At 47.7% G+C, this 15,160-nt stretch overlaps 1 protein-coding gene across 2 annotated transcripts in view; it reads left to right on the top strand.

Moving 5' to 3' along the window:
* PHLDB2 (pleckstrin homology like domain family B member 2) overlaps positions 1-15,160 on the top strand; it is a 114,720-nt gene that overhangs the window by 37,016 nt on the left and 62,544 nt on the right. The window contains exon 1 of one of the 2 annotated variants that reach the window (XM_069785534.1): positions 7,267-7,329. The exons of the other annotated variant lie outside the window; for it this stretch is intronic. The gene's annotated coding sequence lies outside the window, so the exon portion shown is untranslated. Of the gene's footprint in view, positions 1-7,266; positions 7,330-15,160 lie in introns of those variants that run through there. 2 annotated transcript variants of the gene reach the window in all.

Below are 15,160 nucleotides of genomic sequence, written 5' to 3'. Positions count from 1 at the left end.
TTACCCAATTTATGTCCTGTCAGCAAAGTGTATCACTAAGATAGTGCATTTATCTTCTGGGTTAGAATGGGTTTCTAGTTTACAGGACAGTCCGGGGAGCTTGCAACAAAAATGAATGTTGCTCCTCATGAACACAGGGATGCCTCCCCAACTGTTTTAAGGTTTCAGTAGTACAAAGAGAAAGGAAAAAAAAAATGCAACGTGCAAACAAGGCATTATGAAAAAGAAGCCAGACCACCCCTAGGTTCCTATCTCAGATTTCACAGTGGTCTTTAAACTACAGTACAAAATTATAATTTATTAAAACAATGTGTTAAAGATTGTCATATGTTAATTTCCTGTGATAGTCTGGGATCAGCAAGCATATTTTATGGCTTCCTGTGGGCCTAATCCTACATCAGTCAGTGGGAATTTCATTGGAAGCGTGTGGTGTCGTGGCCACAGCAGTGCAAGCCCAGACTGACGAGCATGTCTAGGACTTCTTCGCAAACAGGCTACCCAGGCTGCCGGGAGCAGCGCTGCAGGATGGAGACAGATGCTCTCAGGTGAGCAACGTAGACAAGAATACGTGCATAAATCAGCAGGCTTTACACAGTCCAGCTCCTGTAAAATAGCATTTCCAAACTTCTCGTATTCCCTGAATAGCTGAGTTTGTTTGCTTTTCAGTTTACCATCGTACCGGTAGCCGAGGTGGTGCCCTGTAAAGCTTCAGCTGCTGGTTAAAACGCAGGGGCCCTAGCCACTGTAGACTGGGCAGGTGGAGAGATGCGGGGCTTTGAATCTCAAGTACTCGAGTGCATTGCTTTCTTTAAAGAAAGTAAGCTCACAGGGCCAACAGCTCTTCCAGCAGTTTGCAGCCTCCCTGCAGGTGCGGAGGGCAAGGTCGTCCGGAGCCCTCCCATGGTTTCACCCCCTGTCCCACCTGCCAGAGGCCGATCCTGTTCCAGGCATGCCGACAGACCCCGTGAGGAAGTTGGCATATCCAACAACGGGCACAGGGAAACAGCATTACCAGTAGGATGGTCCCCCATTGTTCCCCAGGGTAACCCAAAATGGGCCTGGCATAAGGGGAAAAGGGAAGAACGGGATATGGATTAATGTGGCAGTGGGCATATGTGAGGTGTAGGTTGTCGTATCGTGCCTTGCACGCCAACACGCTCCCCGGTACAGAAGCTGCCCTGGCCTCAGGAGCCAGATTCCTACAGCACACATCAGTTAAAAAGCCTGCGGGGAGATGCTGGTCCATCTTCCCCCTTCTCCTGTAGATTCTAACAGGAGCCAAATGTATTCGATTCTGCAACCCTTCCCCCTACCTCGCTATATTTTTAGGTTTTTGTTGAAGGGGTGTAAGTGCAGTGGGGAGGTTAGATGGTGGGTTGTCACTTGCGTACTATTTTGGTTTAGGTTGATTTTGCATTGGGCGTTAGTGCGTCTTCAGGATGTTTATCTTTGAGTTTTGTATATTTTGTTTAAGTACCTAAGGCAGTTTTGAGTAAGGGCTACAAAGGGAGAAAATGGTTATAATTTATGGTTTTTAGTTGCTTTTAATCCCACCCTTATTTGAAGAAAAATCCCCAAAAGCTGAAGCTAAAATATATGTCTGCATCTTACTCTGCCTCTATTAGTGCAGGAAAGTAGTAGCTATATTGTGTCATCCTTTGTGCTGCTAATGGGACTTAATTTCACATTTGGAGGCCATCTGCTGAGAAAAAAACACTCTACAACCCTTCTCAATGCACATATAAAAACTTGTCAGCAAAGGCAGCTTCATGAATCAGTTGCGAGGATGTATTTTATCTAAGCTTTGTTAGGCGGAGCTTTTTCCTTTATGAAAGCCACTACATCAATTCCAGCCCAAATGACTCCAAACAGAATGAAGGAAGTTTTGGCAACCATCTTTCCTTTTGGTAGAAATGCGTTGTTTAACCTCTTTTGACTCTGTACTAATTAATTGAGTTTTACCTGAAGGGGAGGAATTTTTTTTTTTTTTGCAGGAGGAAGAAACCAAATGAGTATTTCAACACAGAGATCTATGTTTACACAGATTAACTGTGAAATTAAAGTAGTATCTTGGGTTCTTGCGTTCCACACCTTGCTCCCACTGAGATTTCCTGTGTAACCTTGGACAAGTGGCTTAAATGCTTTTAAATTTCTTTTAATTTCCTACTAAAGAAAGTACTAATTCACTGACATGACCCACCACATAGTTAGATATGTAAAAGATTTCTGCATCCAGATTTGATAAATAAGGATAGAGACCAAAGGGGAACAGAAAACTTCCCTGGCTCGACATCAGAGGCAAATCATAAGGCCCCAAACTAAGATGCGTATGGGAACTTATGAATCAGCTTATTGCTTGCTGGGAAAAAGATAAGTCAGAAGGGGCAATTGTAGGGCGAAGATAGCCTTGTATCCAACCAGTGAGTACAAAATGATTAGCTGCCTTAATCTGTGACTATAATTGTAAACCAGTGTAGCTATGGCATTTGCACCATGTCTTCTGCCAACCATTTGCCTACTGACTTAACATCTATGAGGAGCACGGACCAAGGTTTTGCCTGTAGACCTAGTGCTTGCAGTTTTCAACACGTTTGCTCACAGACCATATATCAGAAATGTACTTGTGTACAGAACAACTTCAGTGACACCATAGTGAGCTTAGCTGCAGTATCAGAGTTGGCTAATTAAGCCCTAAGCCACTCCCATTTAGAGAAGCATGCTGATTCTAGCAAAGGGAAGCAATTAATCAGCTGCAAAGACAGATAGCCATACACAAGCTAACAGGGTAGTGCTCTTGTGATTTGAAGCAGAGTAATGTCTGGCCTGTGTTAGAAAAATCCTTTTGATTACTAAAATGTTCTATTTAAAGACGAAAAAGAATGATCTTTTATTGCACTAAATGGTCTAGTTGCTTTAATAAAAATGGTTACCTTTCCAACAAATCTTGTCTTGTTTGTATCTTTAGGCCATTAGGGTTACAACATTGCTACTACTTAAATGAGTCATTATGAGTTGCACAATTTATTGATAGAGACATTTTTAAGGTAACTACTTATTATTAACGGAAGACTAGCCTAAATTAGTCGTGTCCTCACTTTAATGGTAGCTCTGCAATACAGCCATACTCTGAGCTAGGCAGTCAGCATCAAAGGAAGAGCAGAGCTCACAACTGCGCTGCAAATCTAGGCAAAGCCTTACAGAAGTGCAACAAAACCCATCTGCCAGACCTGTCCCTTAAGCTCTGAATTCAGCTGCAAAAGCAGCCAGCACTTGGTGATTCAGAGGAATGCAAAACCTAACCGCTTTCTTGCCTTGCAATTACAACTTAGTTAATTGTGTACAACTGTGCAAAGGAAGAGAGTGAGGAAATTCCTTTCTTGACCCTTCCAGCAATTGACTTGTGCCCTGGAGCATGAGATTTGATTACTCATGTAACTTATTTTCCCCAGGCAGTTTCTTCTTGATGGCTCTCGTGTGACAATTTAAGAAAGTTTCAGCCCAAGTCACAAGAACACTCCATGGTGGAACCTCAGCTTACGTTATTTTATTATTGTTTGATATGCCTCTCTACTGTGTGCTGCATTAAAATATTTTTAGATTTTTAACTTGGATGACCAGTGTAACTATTGGGCGTGATTTTTTCACCGGAATGGTACTGATGAATGCAGTCATGCTCCAGGTTACCTTTTTATTTTGCAGACATTCCCAAGGAGCCTTAAAAATCAAGTTTCTTTCAGTACCTAGAATCCAGCCTGCTACACTGCCTCAAAACGTCTTTGAGGAAGTTAAAACAGAAGAATCACTGCTTGCTTTGAAGTTTCACCAGAAGTTCTGGTTGTGACCATTGTTATTATTTTCAAGCTATAAACAATTGTGTAGTTTTGTTCTGCAATGGCAAGCAACAGCTGGGTTTCTTCACTGAGGCAGTGGTTCAAAACGCTCTGGTTACATGCTGGAAAGCAGTGGATGCTTACGACTTCATTTGTTGTGACATGTTTGTTCAAAAAGGGTGCAATTTAATAATCCATTGGTGTATTGGTGATGCCGGTTCAAGAAACAGAGGCTCAGCCTCAAGCACAGCTGCTTAGATCTATGTTGTTCCTCTTCTCATCAATCGCTCTAACGCAAGTACTAGTTGGACCTTTTTCAGAGGTGGGAGAGGTGCAGGGAAGGAAGAGGTTTCACCTGGATCATTTTCTTGATCTGGTTTTCACAAAAAACTGCGTCAGCCCACCAAAGAAGGTCACAAACTATAGGTTGGGAACCCAAATGAATAATTAAGGCAGGAAAGGGAAGAAACCAGACCAGTTTTGCCACCAAAGAAAAGATTGGGTGTAACTACACCCAGTCATCAATGGGTAGCTTTATCTCAACTGATTTTGTCAGGCTGGGTATTGTCACTCATCCTGCAGGTAGCATAAAGCCTGAACCAACTCCCAGCTGTGGGCTCTGGTTCATTTGACAGAAATGCAGTCATGTCCACACCTGATGTGGATAAAATCTGTAAAGGTAAGGGACCAGGTAATGCAGAGGTTGCGATTGCGGGTGTCTGCGCAGAGGTGACTTCAGTTCTGATGTGGCTGAAGTGATCTCTCCTTCCCTGTTACAGAAGCATGGCACTGAAGTATTTTATTACCGTTTTCAATGCTCCTGATTAGAGCATACTTTTTGCAAACATTCCAACATTTGATTTCTACTTACATGAATTACCATGGAAACTAAACTTTTATTGGGCATGCTTGCATACTCAGGGGTGGAGACTTTTAAAAGCCTCTATGATATGCAGTACAGTTGATGTAGCTGTGCAACTGCCATAAAAACAGTTAAAGCTAGCTAGGTAGACTGTTGAACCCATCTACAACTTGTAGCTCTTGTGCAAGTTTCCATACCCTTTTTCCTGACTTTCTTGAATAGTAATATTGTTGCTTTTGTTCCAACAAGACTTTTCAGCTCTTTAGTTTTTGGAGTTTCACTTGTTTGCTAATTTTCAAGTATTTCCTACTCATAAAATGTCCAAGAGAGTATTTTTTTGTTTGTTTTAAATTGCCAGACTCTTGCCTGTTAGACATTCCAACTTACCAAGTTATTTTAGGGCCTCAGCTATGGCTCGTTTTGAGTACCTCTTGTTATTTTAGAAATAAGCTTTATTCCTTATTTTTCTCTCCTTTGCTGCCAAGAAACAGATGACACTGTCTCAGATAAAATTTTCCCAGCGTACATGTATGAGGGGAAACACAGGCTCTGTCTGACCCAGCTTTGCTGCCACCTCACCTACTGTGTAGGAACTAACTAAAGGAACATTTCAGCCAGCGTATCGAAAATCCTTCAGAGTAACAGTTTAACCGCAAGTGCAGACTTACTCCTTTCTGTACTATTAGGCATTGTTTTCCCTAGGGAGATTTTTGCAGACTATTACTTAGAGTTTTCCCACTTAAAAGGAAAAGGAAGATCACATGAGATGAGGGGGAAGGCTGGCTGCTTTTGGCTCTGGCTCCGGCAGGGTTAAAAGTCATCCTCGCCTCTTCCAGCTACGAGCGTGTCCTTAACTCTGCATTCCTTACACGTATATGCCTTTATTTTTTTAACCGCATGTACTCCTTCTTGCTTGTTCAGTGAACAAAACAGAAGAGCCAGGTTCAACACTAGCAGCAAATGAAGCACTCCGATGTTTGTGGAGGCATCACAGAAGAAGAGCTCGTCTAGGTTCTGGCCTGTTAGAGTAATTAGTCTCAAAAGCTTGTCAGCCAAGGACATTTCTTTTTAGTTTTTAATATCCGCTGGTACTGTGGGTGTTACTATACAGATTCCAGATTTTAATGAGTTATTACAAAGTTTATATTGTGGTAAAGTCACAGTTTTAGCCAAGTAAAATATCCCCTGGAATACGCAAGGCAGGACCCGGATCACAACGAACCCCGATTCCCCACGGCAGATGGGAACAGTCAGCGATCACGGTAGCGGTTTACATCTGCCGAGCGCCTGTGAGCTTCGACTCGTCCCGCGGGACCCCTGCACAGCAGGTACGTGCTGCGATCCCCGAATTTCCTCTTTGGGAAACGAACGGGGAAAGGTAGAGTGACGAGGCCACACAGCACGAAACAAGATCGCTACGCAGGATACCCTGGCTCTCTGCCCTGAGCACAGTCCTGCAGGCTGGCTCGCATCTCTCATCGCTGGAGGTTTCCTTACCAGGCTGACACTATACGTGCCCTCGGAAGGCGAAGGTTGGTTACGCGCCCCGGGCTCCCAGCACCCACCGATCCCGGGAGCGGGACGACGTCTCCCTGGAGGCTCTTCGCCCTTTTTGTTTTCCTCCGTAACGGCTGCAACCCAGCGGTTAGCCTCGCCACCTCGGTCTCCGAGCAGCCTCCTGAGGGGGAACCGCTGAAGGGGTGCGGGTCGGTGCCCCCCAGCCCCTCGCCAAGCACGCTTTGCCGAGCGGGTGTTGGTTCGTCCGCTTGCCTTTTTGGAAAGCCCGGCCGCTGAGGCCCAGCCGGCCTCGCCGCCCCGCTCCCCGCTTTGGGACAGCGACCTGCCGGTGGTGGTGGCAGCTGCCGCCTGCGTCCACCCTTGGCTGATGTGTGGGGCCTGGGTGGGGGTGTCTTTTGGGGGTCCTGTGTGCGTATAGATGTACACACAGGTATACGCAGGTGTGCATTTTCTTCAGGTAAGAGCAGGGTGTGACCCCCGGGCTGGGGCGAGCGGCGGGGATGCCCTGACAGGACACGGAGGCAACCGGGCTCCCCTCAGGAGTGGGGAGGGCGGAGGGCAGCCCCCTCTCCAGCACGGCTCCCCCGGGGAGGAGGAGGAGGAGGAGGAGGAGGAGGGGGGGGCGCAGGTGAAGGCACCCCCAGCCCCCGGCAAGGAAAACCGGGCCGGCGCCCTCCCAGAGCCGCCCTGTTTCCTCAGCTAATCTCGCGGGCAGGAAAATGCCTCGCGCCTGGTCTTTAGGGATCGGGAAGAGCCCGCGGCGGCCCCTCCGCCGGCTGTCCCCCGGGGCGGCCCCGGCAAGACCCCGCCGCCTCGTCGGCCGAGCCCCCCCCACTCCCAGCCCCACGCCACGGGTATCTCCGTGCCTTCTTCGCCCGTCCGCCCCCCCCCGTTCCGCCTCCCCTTCGGCCGCCCCGCTCCCGCGACCCCGGCCTGAGGGGAGCGAACCATTCCGCCCGCGGGGGTGCCCCACGCCCCAGCCCCGCCGGGGGGCGGGCGCGCCCCATGCGCGGGGCGGCGCTGGCTGCCGCGCGGGGGGCGGCTCTCGGCGGCGGCGGCGCTGGCGGCAGCGGCCGGGCGGGCAGCGGGATGCGCGGGGGGCGGCGGCAGGAGGCGGCGGTGAGTGCGGGGCCGGGGGGAGCGCCGGACCGCGGAGGTGGACGGGGGGCGGGGGGGGTGTCGTGCGTGGCGCTCCCGGGACGCGGCGGCTCCGGTCTCGGCGGCGGAGCCCTGCGGGGCTGCCCGCGGGGATGGGGAGAGGGTCCCTCCCGGGAGCGCAGAGCCCCGGCTGGCGCCGGCTCGGCTGCGCGCGGCTGTCCCCGGTTTTGGGGTACTTTTGGGGGAGTTTGTGCCAGCACACGCCCCACGCTCCCGGCCCACTCGCGTTTCTGACGGGTGGGGGCGGCGGGGTCTCACCCCCCCTTGCCGCCCGGCTCGGCGGAGACCCTGCAGCTAAAAGGGACGGGGGTCCCCCCGCGCCCCCTTCGGCGCCGGCCGCCTCTCCCTCTTTGTCCGGGTGTTTCCCCCCGGTGCTGGCGGGCGCTGTCGCGTCCCCGCCGGCGAACAAAGCCTCTGCCCCGGCCGGCGCCGGGGGGGCGGCGGGGGCGTCCGTCCCCGCGCGTCCGTGGGCCGGGGAGGCAAGGGAGGAACGGCGGGGCTTGGCTTGGCTTGGTTTTCCATCGGCGGGGATCTACCTGGTGGAAGGGAAGACGCAGGACGGGGCTCTTTGTCCGCGCTTCTTTGTTAGGCTGGTGGCTTTTAAAGCCTCCTGCGGCTGTGCGAAGGCTGCCGTGCCCAGCGGGGATGGGTTTCTCCCGGGGCTGCGCTGGTGATGGATGCCGCCTCGGCATCGCCGGAGTTCAGCGACAGGGATCCGGCATTACGTCTGATTGGCTTGCGGGAATCGAGGGGCTGGGGCTCCCTTGACGGATTCGGAGCTCCTAAGTCCCCCCCCACCCCGTGGAGCCGGGGCCGGGGTGTGCTCCGGGGACGGCCGGAGCGGTGAATTCGGCTTGGAGCGCAGAGCCCGGTTCGGAAAGCTACCTGCTGCCCGCCAGCAATAGGAGGAACGGGCTGGAAACCAACAGTCCCCGCTCCTTCTCCTCCTGCCCCAAAGCTGCCGGAGGAATTTCCCCATGTGCAGAAGTGTAAACAGACCGGCTGTGCTTACATAAAGGCTCAAGAGATGGGCTTTCTGCTCCTGCCGCTGAGCGCTTGTGTGATCTTAAACACATGGCTTTTGTCACCGGTTCCTTCTCCCCCAAATGCTCGTCTTGTCAATGTGTCATCTTGTCTACCCGCCTTGACTCTGCACGTGCCCGAATCCTGCGCGTCTGCATCTCCAGGGCAGCTGGGTGGACGTGTTGCCAGTCACAACACGGTGAATACTTCATCTTTGTGCCGCACGTTCCCTCTCCTTTGGGGGAAGAGGGAGACGAGAGAGGCGGTTTTGCAAGTTCTCACATTTGGTGAACTTCTCAATTTTTCCTTTCTCTGCATTCTCATAGATGAGGTCCCCAAAGATAAGGTATTAACATGGGAAAGAAAGAGAAATGGGAGGAGGTAAGGCATGGTAGTGCCAAATGGAATCGCAAAGGACGAGGATGGGCTTGCTTTCCCTCAGCAGAAGGAAGCGATGTAGGAGAGAAAGGAGATGAAGTAATCAGGAAATGGAAGAGTGCCTACCTTTGCTGTCAAGCGGAGGGGTAGGCTGAACTAAGAGGGGAACAGAGAAAGAGATACTTTTAGGGCAGTCAGATAGTAAGACCGTATCCTTTCCAGAGCCAATTGTACCATTTTTCTTCATGTTACACAGTTCCTTTTCCACACCAGAAATTTATTTCCCTTCCATTTTGACAAATGTGTAATTGACTCTTTTGTGTGTCCATGTTTTTACTGAGGGAATGGAAATCTTTGGCAGCAAGTAGGACAGGAAGAGTAGTCATTTTTTCCATTTTTTTCCATATCAGTTTCTGTCTATGCTTATCAGATACAATTAGCAACCAGCTCCTTGCAAGTATGCAAAGACACCAGTTGACCCTTGTTGGGAAGGAACAAAGTCCGTCATGAAAAATTTGGAGTATTTTGTTTTTAGATAGGAAGCAGAGGATGGGTGAAGTAAAGATTGCAGGTCCACCTTGAGGCTGGAGTTGGATCAGACAGACTAAAGGGGTTTGGATGGGAAGATTTTGTCTGTCTTTTTCCACTTGAAGATCCAGAGAAAAGCTTAAATAATGGAAGTGGGTGGGGGGAAGTGCTGATGATTGTTTATGAAGGAATTAATGCTGTGTTCGCTGCACGCAGAGTGTATTCTCTCCATTTTCAGTTGTTAAACAGTTAATTCTGATGTGTAGTAACTGCTAGTATAGCAAACAGTGCTTCCCATTGAATCAACTAAACAGATACAAGACGATGCCCTGTTTTGTGTGTTCAGAGCAGATGCTGTTCATTTAGGCTTTGTTTTAGACCAGTGGGGCATATCCAAGATGCCAGGGAAATCCAAGGGGAGTTTTCCCCTGTAGAAGGTCCTCCAGAGACTGCAATATAGGAATGAACTCTATAAATGTGACCAGGCTTGTTTTTTCTTACTCAAATCTCATGCAGGTGGGATCGGTTTTTAAGGGAACCATTTTAATTAACTTCCTTAATTATATTAAATGGTGTAACTGCAGGTATAGTACCTGTATTCCTCGCCTGAGGGAACGCAGTCCTGGGACTTGCAGGTAAAGGCTGCCCTGTATTTGTGCAGGCAGACCCATGGCTTGGTAGCACAGCAGCCGCGGCGGACGCCACTTGAGCTGTCGCTGTCACGATGTGGTTTGCCAAGCAAGTGTGATGAGAAGCATTTAGTCTGGGGGCATGCTCGCTGCCCTGAGAGTGCTGGAAAATGAAGAAGCGTTAAAGAGCTAGAAGGGACGTTTGGAAATATGGGGCAAGCATCTCAGGAAGGAGGCAAATTGAGGAGAAATGGACAAATGAAATAAGAGAGACAGAAACTGTCAGATTAAGTGGGCACTGGAGGGAACTGATTAACGAAAGGAAGTGACAGGCACAAAGTGGCAGTGAAAGAAATCAGCACAGAGGAAAGCAGATCATGAGAGAGTGGGAAAATGCAATAGACGGGGAAAAAAATGGTAAGGACATCCAAGAAAGCAAAAAAAAAAAAGGGGGGGGTAGATGATCTTTGAAGCTGTTCTGATTAGTTTTTCTAGCTGCTTAGATTTTGGGGGACTTACCTACCTGCTGTGTATGGCAAGTTCTCATTGAATTTGTTAGGGGCATCCTAGAGGCAAGTTTATCATGTCAGGTAGGATGGGAAAGGAGAAACTTTTCTTTAGGGTCTTTCTGCTCTCGTACAGTGAGAATTTCTGCTCCTGTACAGTATGAATTTGGATTCATAATTGTTTTTCACTCAGCCGCCTTCCTTCAATTTTAGATGAATAAAGTCTGCATTTTCTGGGCTTCAGGAGTGAGAATTATATTGGTCTAGAATATTTATGTACATTTATTACTACATCAGCTGTGGTGTTTGTTTTGGGTTTTGTTAGTCTGGACAATGAGATATAAGCAATCACAGTCCACCAGCTACCAGCAGAGCTTTCTGTTTGCCGTGTCAGTGTGAATTTTTTAAGTCTTGATTTGCAAATCTTTTGAGCATGCTCAAATTTTCAATAGGAAAGGAGTTAAAGAAATAGTGTCAGAATAATACCGGTGAGCTCGTCATTACTGACGTGGGATGAATCAGTCATTGGGTCAGATAACCGACTTTTAAGCTTAACTGCCAGAAGGGTACCAAGATAGAGAAGAGGAGTATGACTTGAGGTTGGTTGTCCCATGCCATCCCTGGTTTTCTGCATGAAGAAAGGAGTTCATTGTTTTAACAGAAATCTCTTCTAATACATTTCTATCTGTTGGTGGCTTTTGTTTGGGCAGAAAAGAATTAACTCTCCTTCTCACCTCAACTTTTCTCAGTGAACTTGTCAAGATGAAACGGTGGTTTGTGTGACTGCAAAATAAGGAGGCAGCAGTGATGTCTACTAAAATAATGCGGTTTGAGTAGGTGGTCTACTCTCCTGTGCTACCAAATGCATAGGAATGAGATTAGATTCATTGAAGTTGAAATCAGTTTCAATTTCAGGTAAGAGTAGCTATTATGGCACAAAAGTCATAAAGTTTCAACATTTTCACTGTCACTTTTGTTTGGACACACTCAGCAGTCAGCGTCTCATGTCAATGGATTAAATCTCAATTTGTACTCACCAAACTGTGGTATTTACATGGTAATGAATGTTTTCATTTTGATGTGCATTTAAAATTGTCAGTTGTCATGACCTGATTAAAATGATTACATCCACCTACTAGGAAGAGCAGTTGATGTGACAGTGCCTACAACATCGATCCTTATCAAGTAGGAGAGAATCATGTTTATATAGTAGGACAGAATAATTTAAAATGTCATATTTAGGTGCAATTTTTTGAGTATTTGGGGTAGTTATTCCAGTAAAATAGATGTGGTTTATGAAGGGAATTAAGTTATTTAGGGTGTTTTCTGTTGTTGTTGCATTGCCCTTTTTCTGCTCCTTCTCCAATATCCAACACGATAATTTCTCAGAGGAAGAGATAAGCTGTAAGAGCGACTTCCTCTGCCGCTCCCTTTTCCACATCGGAAACCTGCAGGATTACAAGGGAGTGACTTAGTTAAATCTGATTCACAGATATTTGATTTTTAATTTCTTTAGTGTTGGTGAAGGTGCCAAGCTGTGAGCTTTGGGAGCTAAAACACCCTATGCCTGTAACCAGACCTTATGCTCACTTGCACTGCGGGGAACAGTGTATTGCAGGACCTATATCATGAAAAGCCAGGGAATGAGCAGATTTCAGGGCTGTGCTGGCAGGAAATTAGCTGTAGATTAGGGTCTAGTATATTGTGTTGTGGGGGAGGAGGAGGAGGAAATGAAGAAGGATGTTTAAGGCGACCTTTAGATAACAGCCTTGCGGAGTTGCCCAGTTTTTGGCCGAGCTGGCTGTGCTTTCTCTTAAGGATGTGTCCATTCACTGGTTTATGGGTACAGAATCTCCACCAAATTATGCAGGTGCCTTTCTGTGAATATATTGTTTTGGTTTAACAGTAGGCTTTAAGGGGTTGGGGAAAGATGGATTTACACTTAACTGCTTTTGGAGGTAAACTATAGATCCTGGTGAGTTTTACTTTCCCATCAGTTTGAGCCTATCAAGACTTCTGTTTGTAAATAAGCAAAGTAAGTTGGGGAAAAAAACCAGGCTTGATTTAATCAGGAGCAAGTACATTGTCCTCTGATTATGCAGGAAAAAGGTAAACCAACTTGGTAATGGAGCAGTCCATTTATGCACGTAGGTGTGCTAAACCGTGGGAAAGTTAAATCTCCAGGCACCAAAGCCATCAGCAGTCATTCACCAAATTTTGTTCAGGGTGTCAACATTTAAGAGGTTTTCTTGTTTCCAAAACAGTGTGCGTTTTATTGGAACGGTTGAAACAGACCCTAATCATTTGAAAACCTTCTTGTTTCAGAACAAACTAAAGTGTAATGGTGTTGTGTGGATGGTGGCAGTGATGGGTTTTTGTCCTCACTCTTCATCCCTTGGCGTTTCATCTGTTTTCCATGGGTTGCTGTACACTGCTAGAGTTTCTGAAGAGGAGTGTCAGGGACAGGAGAGGGGACAGGAGCTGGCAGGAGCCACTGGTAATGTTTTGTGAGAAACTGAAAATGAAGAAACAATGAAGAGCAGAAAAGCCTTAAAGGAGAGATGGCCAAATTTGATAGCTTTCTTTAAAATTGACTGTTTATTTTCAGCCAAAGGAGCACTTTAGCAATGCCTGAGGCACTGCAACCCACTTGGTTGGTAATGTAAGAGCAAAGTGGGTGCCACAGCAGACTCTGCTAAAGGGAGGTGGGTATCAGCCCAGGCAGAAGTAAAGGAAGGGGCAAGAAACTATGTGCTGAGAAAACGTGACCCTAAATCTATGGCCTGAACACTGGGTAGAGCTGGACCTGCAGCATGGCTGAGCTGTAGCTCTAGGCTCCTACGCCAAGGGAAAGGAGGTTTTGCTGTTAAGCCACCCTGTGTTATAATATCTTAAAACCGGAATCCTTTGTTTGACTCGCCGCCTGTTTGAGTCGTGAATCACTGTTTCTTCTGGTTGTTAGTGAAACAAAACTTAATTTGGCCTGGGCACTGTAGAGATGAAACATGATTGGTAATGCTGTATACATTCACTTCAGATGACTTTATAAATCCCAGATGAAAGCATTTTGCTTCGTTCCAGCCGAGACAGAGTGTGGCATGTGCTCTGTAACGAGAGTCAGCCTTGCTGGTTGTTGGATGAGGCCCTGCATAACCCTCATCTGAAAGAATATGATTTCATCAGAGCAGATAAACTGTGGATTTTGAGCTGTTCATTTGCTTAGCTCATTAATTCATTAATTGTTTCTTGTTTATGGTCACAGTGGAGAGTTTTAGAAAGTTCTTCCCCCCCCAAAATCCAATTATTGCTAGGTGACGACTTCTCTGATCTCTCATTGTCCGAGACGTGTAATGAGTTCTCAAACATGAACTGAAACCATCTTAAAGACATTTTTCCTTTTGGCTATTAGCAAATCCAGGTATTCACCAAGCTGGACTGAAGATTGAATTTTCAATTACATAGAAACCCTTCCCTCTCAGCTCTTCTCTCCTTAATGTTTGTCACATTGATTAAGTGGTAGCCATCATCTTATGAGATAGAAAGGATGGGTTTTTTGGTGATCTTACCAATGATTTTAACCATAAAGCAGCAATGTTAGAGACACAGGAAATCCAATTATACCTTTTCCTTTGTTTCAAAGGAACCCTTCCTTCTGTCTTTTAATTCCAAGTTGTCCCTATTTTAGTTTTCTGTTTGATGATAAAATTATACTTTTGTTACAGAACAGTCTGAAATGTTGAGAGTCACTAGTTTTCTGTGTCAAGCTGAACATGTCCCGAAAAGTTAAATTCTTCGTTCTTTTCTGGGGAGCTCTGGGCTTGAAGTACAGTATTTTTAATAGAGATTACACAAGCGATATGCCAAGACGGCAACATAGTGGCCGTTTTAACAGGATTTCTGTCCCAGTCCTTCGTGTTCCGTAGGCAGGCAAAAGGCAGAGAGCCAGTTCGACAAGCGGGAGAGCCGCTGTTAACTCTTGCGGGGATGAGGTGCCTGTTGGCCGCAGCCCTGCCGGGGGGTCCGCAGGCAGCCCCCCAGCCCCACTCCTGGCAAGGAAGGCACCTGGGATGCTACACAGGTTTCGAGTTTGGAGGATGAGAGGCAAGCTGGAAGGAATTAGGGAAGGAGTCTCTCCATGGGGTGGAAGACCCAGTAAGGTGAAAAGGACAGTGAATGTTTTATGTCCACAAAATAACCTGTTGAGCATGAAACTGGGGTTGAAAAGCTATCTGCTGTCCAGGCTGTTTCCCACCATCTGCTCTGGAGAACTCCACTCCTGTGGTGCTGGAGAGGGTGGGCGGGGTGGGTGAGTCCCCCCTAGGAGGTACGTATGGCGCTCTGAGGGTCTCCTTCCTCACCCTGGCCCCTTGGAGGGCAGCACCGTTTTTGGGGAATGGTAGATTGCGTGCTCTTGGAGGAGGCTGTCAGGGTGAAGCCCACCTCTCACTGTGAGGGGGGGAGAGGTGCCCGATGGGGTGGAAACTCTCTCCTTAGGGGTGAAACATGACCTCTGCAGAGGAAGAAAAGGCACTGCGAAGTGAGACCAGGGCAGGGGGATTCCTGGGGGAGCAGGGCGGAGGGACAGGACCTGGCCCCCCGTGGGTGAGGGAGAGGCCAGAGGTCATGGTGAAGGAGCGTCCCTCTGCAGGGATTAGCAGTCAGCTCCCTTCGCCCAGGGCTGTCCTCCCAGAAGAAGAGTGTGACAAAGCATGGCGCGAAAAGTCTGTG

The sequence above is a fragment of the Haliaeetus albicilla genome, chromosome 6 (assembly GCF_947461875.1).
Source record: "Haliaeetus albicilla chromosome 6, bHalAlb1.1, whole genome shotgun sequence".
NCBI classification, from domain to species: domain Eukaryota; kingdom Metazoa; phylum Chordata; class Aves; order Accipitriformes; family Accipitridae; genus Haliaeetus; species Haliaeetus albicilla.
The sequence above is the reverse complement of the archived record's forward strand: the minus strand, read 5'-3'. Positions and strand labels throughout refer to the sequence as shown.